The sequence below is a fragment of the Podarcis vaucheri genome (assembly GCF_965113315.1).
Source record: "Podarcis vaucheri genome assembly, chromosome: 6".
Taxonomy (NCBI): Eukaryota; Metazoa; Chordata; class Lepidosauria; order Squamata; family Lacertidae; genus Podarcis; species Podarcis vaucheri.
In genome coordinates, this window is record NC_138764.1 from 4,933,242 (window position 1) to 4,950,511 (window position 17,270).

General features: G+C 47.9%; 1 protein-coding gene across 4 annotated transcripts in view; it reads left to right on the plus strand.

The window, feature by feature from the left end:
* NMNAT2 (nicotinamide nucleotide adenylyltransferase 2) overlaps window positions 1–17,270 on the plus strand; it is a 90,828-nt gene that overhangs the window by 22,122 nt on the left and 51,436 nt on the right. The gene's annotated exons all lie outside the window — the stretch shown is intronic.

The following is a 17,270-nucleotide window of genomic DNA, read 5'->3' on the forward strand; positions in this document are numbered from 1 at the left end:
TTCTTGTCCTCTTTTGATTTGTGTATGTGGCAGGGAAGCAGCCAGCAGCCACCCACTTGTGCTGAACTTCACAATCCCCATCTTCCCATGCAGCTATTCCCTCGCTCTTAGCTTGTCTCCTTTGGTTGTTTCCACTCTTGTGAAAATGTACTCTTTGTAGGATCCTTAGGGCAGGTGGGGGGAACCTTTGGCTCTCCATATGGTGCTGAACTACAATTTTCATCATACCATGCTTGCCAGGGCTGATGGGAATTGTAGTTCAGCAACACCTGGTGGGTCAAAGGTTCCCCGCACTATATAAGTAATACCATTGGCATAACTAACAATAGAGGGGGAAATGTCTGCATGTGGAGGATAGTTACATTGACTTACCATGCAGGATTACACACAATTTACAATTAATATAGGGCAGATGGGACTTGTCAATCTGAGAAGGTAGCCCATCTAGAAGAAGGAAAACTTTGATCCTAAACCTCTGCTGCCTTGTGGGGTTATCTTCGGGAAAACAAAAGGTTCAGGAGTAAACCCTACAGAAATCTGGAGTGGAGTCCCTAGGTGGCTGGATTGCGCCTTGCGTGCTTCCTGAGGGCAACTCCTGCAGCCAAATGGTGCTAGGCATCTTGCTCTGCTTTCCTCCAGACCCCATTAGTGAGGCCAAGAAGGGGGTCTTGCTGCCTGGGCAGCCCAAGACCTCCAGACCCAGGGAGGGGTCCCAGGGAGGTCACCTCCAGACCCACTGCCCAGGCTTGCGCCCCAGGGAGGTCACTTCGGCGCTTCTAACACAGCCGTTTGACTTCACCCCCAGAGGTGCATGCTATTGTCTCTCAAGACAGACAGATGCCAACAACCAAATGATAACAACATAAAGAACAAAAGCAGGTATAAAAAAGATCCACTGAGAAGAGAACCATAAAATAATTCCTAATCCAGCATTCCAAGTAAAACCAATAAACAGTTACATGATTTAAAACCAGCTCATCATTTAACCTAAGGGAAAATAATTCTTTTGAAAAGCAAAACAGGGCAGAAACAGGCCACACCTAGGTTGGGAGGAAGTTCCACTGACATGGCGTGAGACGTGGGTGGCGCTGTGGTCTAAACCACTGAGCCTCTTGGGCTTGCAGATTGGAAGGTCAGTGGTTCAAATCCTCCTGCTCTGTCCCAGCTTCTGCCAATCTAGCAGTTCGAAAGCACACCAGCGCAAGTTGATAAACAGGTACTATTGTGGCAGGAAGGTAAACAGTGTTTTCATGGACTCTGGCTTACATTACTTGGTTGTAGAGGGGTGTGTGTGTGTGTTGTGTTTCAATGTGCGTGTAAGAATTTGTCATTACACATACTGTGTAATCAAACCAAGTAGTCTTCTTTTTCAACTTAATACACACCAGGAACTGTGGACCTTTAAAGATGCTGAAGTAGATTCTTCCTGCTCAGAAGCTGCTGTGTCACAAGCCTTCTGGCTGTTGTTGCTCAGTGTGTTGTGCCTCTGGTTTTCTCCTCTTCTCTGTGGCTAAATATGCTTTATGGTGTTAGGCTACTGTCATAACTAGTAGCTGCAATTGTGGTATCTTCCCTGGCCTGCTACTCTCAGTAAAACTTCAACATTTGATGTTTTATTATGTTTTATATTCAGCTGGAAGCCGTCTGGAGTGGGTGGGGTATTAATAATAATAAGAATAATATTTTTATTGCAAGGTTGCATCCATGACAAATGCTTCTGTTGCTCATCTCTACCTATACTGCTGAATCCCCAAAAAGCATTAGTTCTGATCCCAGAAATGCAGATTTATGCTATTTTTTAAATGCCTTCCAAACATTAAACTAGCACAACAACATTTTTCAGAGACTGGCCCAACAATTTCTGGAGGGGCTTTGTCTGTAACAAAGACCCACCCAAAGCATATTTTGAAGACATAATTGTCACCACCAAGGACAAAAATGTGAAAACTTGTCAACAGAGACTATAGCCTGCTCAGCTCTGCTGCCCAAAGAGCACCAATGCTGGCAGAGTGCCCTATGCCACGTTCCAGGTTTTGAACGTTAAATAATCCTTCCCCTCTTACAGCCGGTTCACCCCATGTCATCTTATTCTGCTATTGCAAGAGAAACTGGAGGTGAATTTAATTTGAAACCAGAATTACTGCTCCGGCACTGGCCCATTCTGTTTCATTCAGTGCTTATCTGGAAATGGTGAAAAGTCATTTAGATTTTTACAGTCTTGTGGAATCAGTTTGTAGCAGCAGAACAGTCTGATCACATGCTGCAATACTATTACATTAAGAGCTGGTTTGTGCATTCATGTTACAACACTTGATTACTATTCACTTGGGGCTGTTTCACACACATTCATATTTTGATTTTTCTATTCTTAATTATTTAAGCTGTAGTCGTATTTCTGCTAACTGGGAGTAAGTCCCATTGTAAACATACCTTTTTAGGCAAGCATTCTCCAGATATGAACTTCTGATTTTATTGTTTTAGAAGGTTTTTTTTACCTGTTTTGTTATGCTTTTTATTGTTTGCTTTATTGTATATTTTACTTACTAACTGAATTTGTATAGTGTATCACAGAGAGGTTTACAGTATAAAAATACAAAAATATGTAACACAGTAACAAACACAAACAATAATGCCCCCCAAGTGTTAAGGATGTTTTAATGCCCAATGGATTTCTTATTGTGTATTTTAATTATGTATTGATGTATTATATTTGTAAACTATTTTGAAGCCATTTTTGAATATAAGCAGTATATAAAATAAAAGTAATACTATAGTTATATTAACCAGCACAACTTAATAGGTTCTGTTTCAGAGGAAACCTGTAAAGCATTCCACTTTTTCATTTATGCAGATGTATACTCTATGCTTCTACAATAGGGGAGCAAGGTATAAATCTGCTTAAATAAATAAGCGACTACATGACCAGCAGCTGACCGAATTGCCTCCACCAAAAGGCACTGTATTTAGAGGCAATGCCAAGTGAATCAAATGCTCTGTTTGTGGTATTAGATCTATCTATATGGGCTAGTTGTTGCTCAATGATACAGTCATCAAGGGATGAACATGGATTCCTGAACCAGCCTTTGATGACTGTGACTGCCAGATGAATCAGTTTACAATTGATGTGTGTGCTGTTCCCACTGCTGTATTCTGCTGCGATTAAAAGTGATTTTATTTTGTTTTAGATTGAGTGTTATGGTTGAAACTGGTTTTATTGTATCGTATGGTGTCTGATTGTGAGCTGGCATGAAGACCGGCCTGGGTCAAAAGACAGGGTGTAAATTAAATAACTCAATGGCGAGTCAGCATAGTCTAGCAGTATAGTCTAGTATTGTGGACTGGAAGGGCACCCTGCGGTCTCAGGCAGACAGGGAGACTGGAGGTCCTAGCATAGAACCCAGGATCCTGTCCATGCCAAGCATCAGATGTGGTAGAGTAGATGCTTTGCATCTGTCGGGTCTGGCACCTGGGGCTGCTCTCCAAAGAAGTCCTTGGGTGTGATTCCAATGGAAGCATGGCAGTGCTGGACATAGTCAAAGCTCCCTGTCTGGTGGTGTTTATTTGGGGTGAAGTGGGCTGAGACCAGAGGCACTTGCAAGCTGCTTTTCTAACCATTATAGGGGTGAGGGAAAGGAGAAGGAAAACTTTCTGGCAGGCTGCAGCCAGGATCTTACTCTAGCAGGATAGTCAAAGGTGAAATAGGCTGGAGGTCAGGCACAGGATCAGGTAAACAAGGACCAAGGGATGGTGGAGGAAGAGGTAAGATCAGAAGATGGGATGGTGGTCAGGTAATGGCTGGCCATATAAGAACCAAGGCAGGAACGTAGGCAAGGTGAAGCATTTTGATGGACAAGTTGCTTCAAATGAGAAGTATAGGTTGGAACGGAAGTTGTATACAGGAACTGAGGTCCCTGTTGGTTCATCAAGTCACACGATCCTGACTTGACTGAGGAGCTTCACAGCACGATTCTTTCACATCAGGGATACGGTATGTCTGTCCCTCCAGATATTGTTGGACTGCAGTTCCCATCATCGCCCGTGGTACCTGAGGCTGATGGGGATTGCAGTGCAGCAGCATCTGTAGGGTGGTAGCTTTTCCACCCCTGTTTTAGAATGACCTTGCTATGTGATTATCAGGTTTAGCCAACTGGTCACATTTTGTGGCAGCTGTTCAGCTTCATGTATTCTCTCTCGTTTGAATGCAAAGTGAAAAACAAAACCAAACAAGAGCAGACAGCACTGAGAAAGAAATACCAGTATGGAGCGATGCCACCATAAGCAGTGGTCAAGAACTATTCTTGCAGGGGGCTGCTTTTGGGGGGACGCAAAGATCCCTGCCCTGTCTCCCCAGTGGCGAGCTGCCAGGTTCTGTTGGCATAGGAAGCTGCCTTATGCTGCCTGAGTCAGGCCACTGGGTCCAGCTACTCCGTATTGTCTGTCCTGGCCAGCAGGGGCTCTTTGGGGCTTCAGAGAGGAAATATTCCCAGGCTGGAGATGCTGGGAGTTGGCCATGATGATTGTAAGATCAATTGTTCAGATGCTAACTGGGGTTAACAGGGAATTTCAATGCCCCCTCTTGCTCCCCCCATCTTTTGGCACTTTATCTTTAAACTGGATTTGGACAGGACAGGACTGTCCTCTGTAAAACTGCACATGCAGTTGCCCTTACTGAAAATAAAATAGCCATTCTAGCCCTTTTTTTCTAGACAAGGTTTAAATTTCCGTGACTGTGTATATATGTATATATATGTATATATATGTATATATATGTATATATATGTATATATATATACATATATATATATGTATATATATATACCCGTGAAAATCTACGAAAGCAAATATGTGTGTGTGTATATATATATCTGTGTGCTCCATCAATGTCTTTCCAGTCTGCTTCCCTGCCCCCAAATAGCCAAGCTGAAGACTTCCTTTGTTTTTTGAATGGCAGATTAAGCCAGCAGCTATCCATCTGAATCTACAACAGACTGTGCTGTTTACTCTGTATGCCTAGATGAAAGTTGTGTAAGCTCGAAAGCTTGCAGCATTTCACATGGAAAGATGGTCCAGTGAAACAGAACATTTTACCTATTTCCTGACCCTACTCTGTCAGCCTAGCACTGGGAGGAAAATTGCTATACCTTCAAATTAATCATCTTTTCTGTCAGCCTAGAGTTGTTTTTTATATAATATAATAAATATAAAAAGGAGCTGCATGTATATACTGTAATCTGAGATAGCTGCTTTCTGGCAGAGGTAAATGCCGTGTAGACTCTTTGTCCTTCACACTAGGGGGGGGGAGTTTCATCCTCTCATCGCAAAGAGGTCGGGGCTTCCTCAGCCTCGTTCAGACCATAGAGCGGATGACAGATTATTTCCGACCGACTTGCAAATAAGAGCACCGAGTTATTAAGACACAAAAAATAAGTAAATTGCTTGCCAGCCTGCCTACGTATGACTAAATAATAGTGCGAGCCTATGCATATTTACTCGGATGTAAACCCCATTCAAGCTAAACAGGTCTTACTCCCAAGTAAGTATATATTGCATTGCATATATAGTGAAATGTAGCCTAAAGGAAAAGAGTTTGTTTCTTGTAATGCATTGCTATTCAGTCGCCTGGCAACAAAGCTGGCCACAGGAGACCACTAGCCAAGTGGCTATTTACAAGCCTGCATTTAGTTCTTCCAGCCAGGGCTGTTCTGTTGTTACCTGAATTGCCAAGCACTGCAAATGATGGTGGAATTTCACAAGAGCACACTACATAAGGCCAGAAACCAGTGCTGGCTTCTGGAGGGTGGGGGGGGGGCTCTTGGGAAAGGCACCCTCAGTGGTCCCCTAGTGAGTCTACTCCATTGCTGCCATGGTTGCCAGCTGCTGCTGCTCCTCTGCTTCATCTCTCTGTTACTGCCTTCTTGCCTGGCAGAGGCAAAGAGTGGGCAGGCAGCGGGTACCTCCTTCATTGCTCGCTTGCCCATCACCTCTGGGCCAGAGCAAAAGACAGGTGACAATGCAGGGTGCCATTGTCCGGGGCTTGTTCTCAGTGGGAATCCTTCTGAGTTGTGGGTCTTTGGCACTGACTCTGCCAGAAGCTCAAGTTTGCAAGCAGTAAATAAATCTGAACTCTGCAACCCAAAAATCCAAATTATGTAAGTGAGGTAAATAGTGCAAATAGATCAGCTTGCATAAATTACCAAGTGAGCTTTAATTTGGTTTGGGGTTGGTGGGAGGGAATCAGACTTGTTTTGTCCCTAAAGGAGGATGGAAATATAGGGAAATGAGGAATCTCCAATTAACAGAGTTGGGAATAGAGGTCTATAAAAATTACAAATCATTATCCCGTCCCCCTCAGTCATCTTGTTTTTCTAAAACTTCAAGAGAATTATACAGTGCAATTGCTGCAGCAAAACAAAACAAAACAAAAAACTTATAGTTCGGAGAGCTACCATAAAGTATATGGATGGCAATGTAAATTTAACCTCCATATGCTTTGCAATTTTTCCAGTGGTTTTTTTCCTTTAAAAATCCACATCCCAAATTTTTATCATCTTTACAAGTGTCAACAAGGGGATTAAACTCTGCCACTAGCTATTTCAGAGGATCTTTGAAACAAAATGTACATATGGTTAAATATTTATTTAGCAGTCTTTATTGCATTCTGTGAAATACTGTCTCTAACCTTAGCATTCAAAAAGTAATCCCATCTTTCTGTTTCATTTACATATTCAAAGAAACCAACGGTAATATTTTTTTAAAGGGCAATACTGTAAATATTAAGATTGACAATATTTCCTGTTTAGACAGAGTATTACAGGTTATACCCCACAAGCAAAAACAAAACTTCCTGCACAAAGAAAAGTAGCTCATTATAGAAAAAGCAGGGATGACTTCTTCTGGTGCTAGTCGTCTTGTTTTGTGTTTTGTTTTTACTTTGTATGGGAGCGTGTTAAGGCATGTCAGCCCCTCTCCCCCTCCCAATCTAGAGCCTCAGGTGGCACAGTCCAAGATTCTGCTGAAGATATACACAGCCCATTGTTGTGGAAGGTGGACAGTATGCTTTGCAGTGGAGGCTGATCAAAATCAGCAAATGGGGCATTGCCCCACCAACTTGAGACTGCCATCAGCCAGTCCCCACCTGCTTCCCTCCTTTCTTACAAAGAAGCAAATGGCTCTGTCTGTCATTGGCTCCAGGTCCCCCTACTGTTGACCTCCCTTCCTGCTGCCCTACCAGTCCCAGGAGCCACAATCCCCAACTGATGGAGGTCAACTGTAAAATAAAAACAATATTCTTTGCACTCTGCCCTAAGAAAAGAAAACAACATTTCTGTACCAAGAAAAACTTAATTCTTTAACCTGTATAAATTATGCACAAGCGCATTTGCATAATATCTCCTATTTCACATAAATGCATTCTGCAGTGTTTACAAAACTGTCTCATTAATCCTGGGTCTGCTCCTCATTGGAAGGGAGGCACAGGGAGTTGTGCAGCAGCACTGAAGCTCTCTCTTCCCAGCCAGGCGTGATCTTACTCAGTTATCCCGCCAACGTTCAGTAAACATGGCCAGGTCATGTGATTTCATGCCTCTTGGTAACTACAGGGGCGAATAACTTGCAATGCAGTCCTCAGTGTGTTTGCTCACACGTAAGTTCCAGTGAATTCAATAGGACTTCCAGGTAAGTACCAGGACTGAGCCTTGCTTGCATGCATGCTCTCTCTCTCTCTCTCTCTCTCTCTCTCTCTCTCTCTCAAAAATAAAAATTTAAAAAATGGAAAGCTTTGCTTCTCAGGAATCTTAGCCATACTTACTCTTGTGCTTGTGTAGTACCTCAGAAACCCAGGCCTAGTTAAGAGGGTGTGTTCCAGTGGCAACCTCAGTTGTAGAGGGAATTTTCAGCAGAGATCATTTGCATGAAGGCTTCCCTTGCTGAACACCCCCTTTCTTACCCCGCTGCTAAAGGTGTCCAGGCCCAGTGCTCTGTTGCAGCTGAAGGATGGATAATGCAGAAAAACCCTGCAAAGATGTGTGATTACTCTTTCTGTGCAGAATTATGCTTCGTTCTGAAATTGCTCAACATCTTAAGCAGGCTAATACTATGCTTCTGACTGAAGCCCTGCTACCTACAAATACATGCAAAGTCTTCTTTAAGAGCTGCACTTTATATCATTACCTCTTCCCATTAGAAGAAATTCAATTTTTAATTACAAGCTTCTGTAGATTACCAGAGCCTGTAATTCTTAAAATCTCCATCTCTCTCCATTCTTCTTGGCAAAAACAACGACCAGCCAAACCATGGTTTACCAGGGTAACTCAAATATGCTTGCACTTACACTCTTCCTCTCTGGTCTTTTTAGCTCAGAGTGGTGTAGCAGCTAAACCAAGGTTTGCTTTAGTGTTATCTGAATCCTGGTTTATGCTTAAGGTCTCCCCTTGGATCTCTCAGAAATTTTTTCCCTTTAAGCATCACCAGGATTTTCAAGCAGAATACTTCAAAAGGAAAATCAGGACACAGAAAGATGGGTACTCTACTAGGATTTCTTTTTCTTTTCTAATTTAAAAGGCAGCAAAGTTGCTGACATCATTTAAAAACCAAGAGATTGGCTGCGATGCAAGCCAGAGCCTCCTGGGGGACAAGACGCAGTAATTCTGCCCTCTTTCAGTTGCACACATGGGCTTTTTATGTTAAGCAGAAAAGACTGCCAGAAGGGTGGTAAGATGAACGCAGTGTGTGTGTGTTTTGCATTTACTATTTCTGCATACTTTTATGCTCAAGAAAAATCAAACACATTTCCAAAACGGAAACCAGATGGGATTTGCATAAGACCTTTTCTGTAGGAGTCAGTAAATTATTTTGTCACTGATTTCCCTCCTTTGATGGAGAAAATCTCAGATATCACATAGAACATATAGTGCCCAGACAGACCAATGGTCGATCTAAACCAGGATTTCAGACAAGGGTCCCTCCCAGCCTTACTGGGGGATCCTGGGAACTGAGCTTGGGACCTTCTGCATGCAAAATTCAGGTTGCACAATTAATAGTTGATTGCAAGGTCTTGCGCAATAAACCCACTTCCCCAAAAGACCAGGCTTCTTGCAATGAAGAAAGTGAGGGAGAAATGTGTTGGAACATATGAGACAGCACTTGTTTTGACAAAAATTCATCTAGCCTGTCTGCAAACAAATTGGAATGAATGCTCATAGAATTATAGAGTTGGAAGAGACCACAAGGGCCATCGAGTCCAACCCCCTGCCAAGCAGGAAACACCATCAGAGCACTCCTGACATATGGTTGTCAAGCCTCTGCTTAAAGACCTCCAAAGAAGGAGACTCCACCACACTCCTTGGCAGCAAATTCCACTGTCAAACCTCTGTGGATCTACCACTGTGAGTCCTTGTTACAGATGAATGAAGTGCTTTCCCACACCAAGTAATTTGTTCCCTGCTTCCAAAATCTCTTGCAGAAGCCATGCCACTCCAGGGTCAAATAAGTAAATCTACTCTCAATATATTAGAAGCAATCAGCAGCTAACATCTGGTGCTTATAAGGATTTTATTAGTCAATCACAAGGAGAACTTCCTGGGTCAGGGTTAGGTCTTGACCTCTCATGTGCTGTGCCATGTGGCTTGAGTAGTGAGTCAAAATCAAAGCTACCATCCCTGCTAAAGCTATTTCCAGGTCTTTCCAATTCATCAAGTGTAACACATGGCCAACTCAACTGTTACCTTATTTTGGGAGTATGTTTAATACAAAAATACAGTAAATGCAAAACCAAACAGAAAGAAGCAATTTACATTTCAAAAATTGCAAAAGCATCAGCAGTTACATGATTGTGTGATGATTTTGCTGGTTACAACCCAAAATCTTTTCATGGATGTCATATCAGTGGTGAAATATTGATCCATATGCACATGGCGTTGAATTAATATACCATTAATAGTTGTCTAGCACAGTGAATTTCAGCAAGTGCAATTTGTCCTGCAGGGGTGGGAAAAAACTGCATTCGTTGAAATTCCCTTTGCGTGGAATAAATACTCTTGAAGTTCCTTGGCTGGAAGCTGTTGCTCTTAAACAGGCTTGGAAACTGGTTCGAATGTGTAGTGTAGTTCTCGTATGACGGCAACTGCTCAGAGAAGCGGTGGTCCACTTAGAGTTGCATCCTTACTGCAAGCTGTCAGACTCTGAAGACTTCACTCAGAAAAAAGGTGAACCGAGGGACGATGACTTGGGGTTCACACCTGAAGGAATGAGGGAATGAAGATCACCCCCAAACACTAAAGCTGAGGTGGGGAAATATTTTCATCCCAAAGGCCACATTTCTTTCTGCATAACCTTCCAGATGCCACATGTTTATAATAAGTGGGGCCACAGCCAAAGCGGGGTGGGTGGAGCAATGGGTATGAATTTATACAGCAGAGTAGTTTACACACACACACACACACACACACACACACACACACACACCTTTTTCTCTCTTCCATCCAGACAAAGACAAGGCATTATCAGAGTTTAAGGACATGTTCCAGGTAGGCAAAAACACTTGGGACATGTCGCAGGATCAGTGAGGGGTTGCCTTGGGTTCCCCACCCCTGTCCTAAAGCCAATGAGATAAATGAGGAAGGATCATTTGCTTGGCAATTAGGTGCTTGGGTGTGGCATGGAACAAAGATGCCCAGTTGCAAAAGAGGGCATGACTTCTGCACCTATAATGGTTGTGTGGAATTTGATCGTGTCAAAGTACACTTAAATTCCCTCTTCTGCACAATTGCTAGAGGTGCAGAAGCCATTTCCTCTTTTGCATTTGGCCACCTTGGCTGGAACACTTGGGTATAATAATAATTTATTATTTCTACCCTGCCCATCTGGCTGGGTTTCCCCAGCCACTCTGGGCAGCTCCCAACAAAATATTAAACTACAATGGTCTGTCAAACATTAAAAGCTTCCCTAAACAGGGCTGCCTTCAGAGGTCTTCTAAAAGTCTGGTAGTTCTTTTTCTCTTTGACATCTGGTGGGAGGGCGTTCCACAGGGCAGGAGCCACTACCGAGAAGGCCCTCTGCCTGGTTCCCTGTAACTTGGCTTCTTGCAGTGAGGGAGCCAGAAGGCCCTTGGCGCTGGACCTCAGTGTCCGGGTAGAACAATGGGGGTATTTCTCCAAAGCCCCCAGAATGTATAAGGACAATCATCATGTCATGTCTGTTTGACATCATTTGAAGGACAGCCATTTTGGGTTTTCCCCCATTGCTTTGCTGGAAATGTTAAGGTCTTTATTACCCTAAGAAGCTGCACAAATAAATTCATCATAGCATAATGTGCTCAGAAGCACATGACAGGCCAATATTATATATGGACTGTAATAGCGGGAAATAATTCTTCAGCGCAATTAATTTCAACACGAAAATTATTACCTGTTGTGGTTTACAGGACATCTTCATTTAATCAGGGCATCCCTGAGCAAGATTAATTGGATGACTGAGGGCAGGATTTAGCAGCGCAGCAAGTTTTTAGCCATTACTCCTGTGGGAACAGGATCTGGCTCCTTAAATATTTTCACCAGCAATGTATTATTGGTATGAAATGAAAGGTTTTCCACCGTGCTCTCTAATCTGTAAATCAGACTGCACGACAGAGGTTGGAGCATCCCATCCCCTCTGCCTGTATAAATGCCAGTTCCCAGTATTCCATCCAACTCTTCCAATATTCCATTACATTTTGGTGTGTCCAAGGCTTAGATCTCACTCAGGTGGGGAATCTGTGACTACCGATGACCCATGTGATGGAATGCTCCTCTACATCAGAGCTGCTTCCAGATCCTAGCTCACAGAGGATCACGCTAGCCAGCGATCATTTAGTAAAAGTCTTTATTGAGTTACATTTTCCATTCTCAAGCTGCTGCGTGCAACTCTACGTCTAATGGCTAGATCGGCGAAGTCCCGTCTGAGTCTCCGCCCCTTGCGCACCAACTTAATACCCTAGCCCTGCTCCACCTTTTCCGCCTGACTGTTCTCCTCTGGGTCCCTCTGCCCCCCGGGGTCTCTTCCTTCCTGGATTCTTCTGACGCCGACCCCCCGGACTCTCCTGTCTCCTTGCGCCGGGCTTTAGGACCTGGCTCTCTTTCAGGGCTGCCTACTGCGTCACTTCCCTGTGCATTTGAACTTGGCGCGCGCGCCCAACTTTCCACTTTCCGTCTGACCGTTTCTTCGCTCCCCGATGGAGGTGTGGCCACTCCTGACTCATGCCCTCCCCCCTGTTGTGAGCTGCCAGCGCTTGATCCCTGGATCTCTTCCTTTTCCCTGCTCTCTGGCGGTGACGCTGGTCCCGATTTCCAACTGCTCTCCTCTGAGTCCCCTCTGGCTCTATCTCCCTGGGGTGTCCCCCTAGGCTCCCCCCTTGCCCTGGCCACTGGTGCTCCTTTCTGTGAATCTTCTGATTCACTGGAAAGACTCGGAGATCTCGGGTCGTCGTCATCACTCATCTTTTCCTCTGCCTCCTCCCCCTCGCTCTCTGTTTCCTCCCTTGCCCTTGCCTCTGCTCCTGAACCCCTGACATCCACCCCCCCCTCGAAGCCCCCCGTTCCCCCCTCCCCTCCTTCCGGTGCGGGAGCTGGGTGCTGCTGCGGCAGAGGGACGAACGTCGGATACCGTTCGCTTCCCGTGGTGGGCCTCCATTTGAAGTCTCCCGGTTCTTCCTCCCTGCTCTCGTCGACGACGGTCACCTCCGCCTCCATCTCTGTGCCGCCGTGCTCGAAACCAAGGTCGTCCCCGAAAACGTCCATGTCCGTCTCTCCCTCACTGCCTCCTGGCGGCGTTGCTCGTCCGGGACCTTCCAGCCACCTCTTGCGCCACTGCTCCTCTGGTCTATCGTCCCACCAATACGAGGGTTCTGAGGCAGATCCCGAGGGTGACCCCTCCGGGGAACGGGCATCTCGTATCGGGTCCTCTTCCGAGTCGAACCCCCGGAACGTGCTTGCAGAAAGTGTGGGAGTGAAAAGCCAGTCGTCGAAAAGGTCTGCTGGCATTGGTCTATGCGGGAAGAGGGCATGAAACTCGTCCTTGAGCAGAGGTTCATCCAAGGCGTAGCCCGGCACCCAGCTGTTCGCACTGGCCGGGGTGCCCTCCTTGGCGAGAAGGTATTCTACTCCCTCTTCCCCCCACCTGGAGTCCAAAATTTCCGTGACTTCGTTGATGCGCTCCTCCTGTGCCACCCCCGCGTGCCCGGTTCTTTCCCTGAGCGGACTCGGCGCCGTTCCGGGTTCCTGAAACCTGTGCGGTGCCTTGTAGGGAGTGAGCACCGATCTGTGGAACACCGGATGCATTCTGGAACCCTCCAGAAGCGCCAGCCTGAAAGCCACCGGGTTGACCTGCTCTTCGACTTGGTAGGGCCCCAGTTGCTTATGCCCTAGTTTCTTCTTGGCCAACGACCTGGCCGGCACTGCGTGGGCTGCTAACCAGACCCAGTCTCCCACATGGATCTCTTCGCCAACCCTTCTGTGTTTGTCTGCCTGCACCTTGTATGCGTGTTTGGCCAGCTCCAGGTGCCGCCGCAGCTGATCGTGGACCTCCTGCAACTCCGACGCGAACGCATCTGCTGTCTGCGGCTCCCCCTCCACCATTCTTTCCAGTCCCGGGAAGGTTCTGGGGTGCCTCCCGTTGTTGGCGAAGAACGGCGTGACCCCCGTGGACACGTGCTTCGTGTTGTTGTAGGCGAACTCGGCGAGCAGCAGGTAATCCACCCACGTCGCAGGCTGTTGATTCGCATAGCATCTCAGGTACTGCTGCATGATGGCATTGACCCGCTCCGCTTGCCCGTTGGTCTGCGGGTGTCTCGCCGACGCCAGGTTGATCTTGACGTTTAGGAAGCCCATCAGCTTCTGCCAGAAATTCGAGATGAACTGCCGCCCGCGGTCGGACAGAATAGACCGTGGCAGACCGTGAACCTTGAACACGTGGTCTATGAACAGTTTGGCGGTTTGTTCCGCCGTGGCCACCTTCGCACACGGGATGAAATGTGCCATCTTGGAGAACAAGTCCACCACCACCAGCACGGCCGTCTTGCCCCTCGAGCTGGGCAGATCCGTGACGAAGTCCAGGGCGACTCTCTCCCATGGTTCGACCGGAGTTTGCAGCGGTTCCAACAGTCCGGCCGGCGGTCTGTGCACTGGTTTGGCCCTCTGGCAGGTGTCGCACCTCGCCACGTAGTCCGCGACCTCCCCTCTCATTCCGGGCCACCAGAAATCCCTGGCGACTAATTCCACCGTCTTCTCCTTGCCAAAGTGCCCGGCAGTGGGCGCGTCGTGCAGCTGATGCAGTACCTTGGCGCGAAGTTCGTCTCCCGGCACGTAGATGGCCCCTTTACGGATGAGCAATCCATCTCTCAGCTGGAACCCGTCGGTCGCTGCCGTGCCCCTTTGCATCTCTGCCATCTTTGCTTGCGTGAAGGAGTCATTCTGCAACGCTCGTTGCACCGCCTCCAGGTCCACTGTCGCCGCAGCGCACGCCCACACTGTTGGTGCGAAGATGTGCATGGCGGCCGCTGGCGTGGCGTCCTCCAGATACTGTGGCTTACGGGAGAGCGCGTCCGCCATGATGTTGGTGTCCCCCGGGACATACTCTATTCGGAAGTCGAAGTTCGCAAAGAACTCAGCCCAACGTATCTGCCTCTGGTTCAGGAACTGTGCCGTGCGCCAGTGCTCCAGATTCTTGTGGTCCGTGCAGACCTGCACCGTGTGCTTGGCGCCGATCAGGAAGTGCCTCCACGCTTTGAATGCTGCATGAATGGCCAGCAACTCCCTGTCCCAGATGGTGTAGTTCTGTTCGGACTTGCTGAGCTTCCTGGAGTAAAACGCCCCTGGCCGCCAAACCCCCTGCGGGTCTCTCTGCAGCAGGACTGCTCCCACGGCTCTGTCCGAGGCGTCTGTCTCGACCCTCATCGGCCTGCTGGGGTCGACATGCAGCAGCTGCTCTTCCGACGCGAAGAGACGTTTGAGTGCCTGAAAGGACCGCTCCGCCTGCTCCGTCCAGATGAACTTCTTTTTCTTGGAGCTAAGCGTGTCCGTGATGGCCGCTGTCTGCATAGCGAAGCCTTTGATGAACTTGCGATAGAAATTCGCGAAGCCGACAAATCGTTGGACCTCCTTCCGGTTGCGCGGGCTTTTCCAATCCAACACCGCTCGAACCTTGGCGCTGTCCATGGCGAGCCCCTTGTCAGACAACTTGTAGCCCAGAAAATCCACCTCCGTCACGCCGAACTGGCACTTCTCCAGCTTGGCGTAGAGCCTATGCTGCTGCAGCCTGGTCAGCACTTCCTTGACGTGTCTGTCATGCTCCTGCTGCGATTCCGAAAAGATCAGGATGTCATCTAAGAAACAGACGCACGTCTTGTAGAGTAGCCCCGCCAACACGTGATGCATGAACGCTTGAAAAACGTGGGAGCCATTTTGCAATCCAAAAGGCATAACTCTATACTCGTAGGTGCCCAGTGGCGTGAACATGGCTGTCTTCCACTCATCTCCCTCCCGCATGCGAATGAGGTTGTACGCCCCCCGCAGGTCTAACTTGGTGAACACTCTGCCCTTCCGTACCTTTGCGAGGAGGTCGTCGATTCGGGGCATGGGGAAGTCCGATGGCTTGGTCACACTGTTTAAGATGCGATAGTTCACGACCAGCCTTTTTTGGGGCGTGTCCCGCTTCTTAACAAAGAATACAGGACTGCCCCCCGCTGCCTTGGACTCCCGGATGAAACCGCGCTCCAAATTATGATCTATGAACTCTTTGAGTTCCTGCAGTTCGTCCTCAGACATGGAATACAGCTTCCCTTTAGGCAGCGCCGCCCCCGGCAGCAGGTCAATTTTGCAGTCATATGGTCTGTGGGGGGGTAGCCTGTCTGCCTCCTTCTCGCAGAAAACCTCCAAAAATTCTGCGTACTTGTGGGGAATCGCTTGCAGCGTGCCTAGCAGCAGCTGTGACTCCTCTTGCTCCCCTTCCTGCCGGGGCATGATGCAGTGTTCAGCACAAAAGGAAGAGCCGAAGGTCAGCTGCCTCTGGTACCAAGCCAGCGTCGGGCTGTGCTTGTCCAGCCAACTCATGCCCAATACAATAGGCGTGTCCGACAGTTGAGTGACGTTGAAGCTGATGATTTCCCTGTGATTTCCAAGCCGCAGCACCATAGGTGGCGTCTGCTTCACCACTTGCCCCCCTAGCAGCTCCCTGCCATCCACCGTGACAACCTGCAGGGGCAGCGTGGCAGGCAGCAACTGTATAGCGTGCCGGTCGACAAAGTCCTGCCCTATGAAGTCTGCATTGCTTCCCGAGTCGACGGTGATTGGCACGTCCATGGTGATTCCATTGGGTAGCTGGAGCGATGCGGTGAGCCTCACTACTGGCTTGGGCGGGAGGGGGTCCATGGGCGGTAAAATCCCTGGGGACTGCTTCACTGACACGTCTGGCTGGGCCCCAGTGCCTCTTCCTCCAGCCAGACATCGTCGTTTCCCTGCTGTGGTTCTCCTTGCTGCGTTGCTGCAGTCACCATTGCTGAGGCTGCAGTGTGCTTGTGGAGCCTCCGGGGACACTCTTTCGCCATATGCCCTGGATCCTCGCAGATATAACACTTCCTGTTCCCTCTAGGAGGCTTCGCTTTCACTGCTGCCGGTGCTAGGGCTCTGGCTGCTGACTGAGCCCTTGCACTCCCAACCTCCATCGGTTCCACCCCTCCCCCTGTTGGAGGCGTGGATTGCGCACGCGCTGCTTCTCTGGGAAGGAAGGAGGAGCCCCTGGCTGGTTCGCGCCCGCTGCGCCCTTCGTCCCTGCTCCACGGACGTTCTTCCAGCCGCACCCCCACCGCCAGCGCCCTCTGAACGATCTCCTGCGTGGTCCGGGGTCTCTCCCCCCTCGCAATTTCATCTTTAACCGAGCTGTGCAATCCCTCCCAAAACAGGTCTCTTACCGGAGCCGAATCTCTGTCCCATTCCAGGGCACTGACCAAGGCGAAAAAGCGTGCATGATACTGCCTTACGCTGGCCCTCCCTTGTTTCAATCCATGTATCTGCTGCCGAGCAAGATCCACGTCAATACTTGATAAGAAACATCCATCCATCACTTTAATAAAGGCATCCGCATTTTGGAGCGCCGGATCCCCATCCCTCCACAAATTGCGCAGCCATGCTTTGGCATCTCCATGCAAATGAGACATGATGAATCCCACTTTTTCTTGCTCATCTCTAAAGTCTCTTTTCAGCAGTTGCAGTGCACACATTACATCTGCTCTAAAGTTGGGGTAC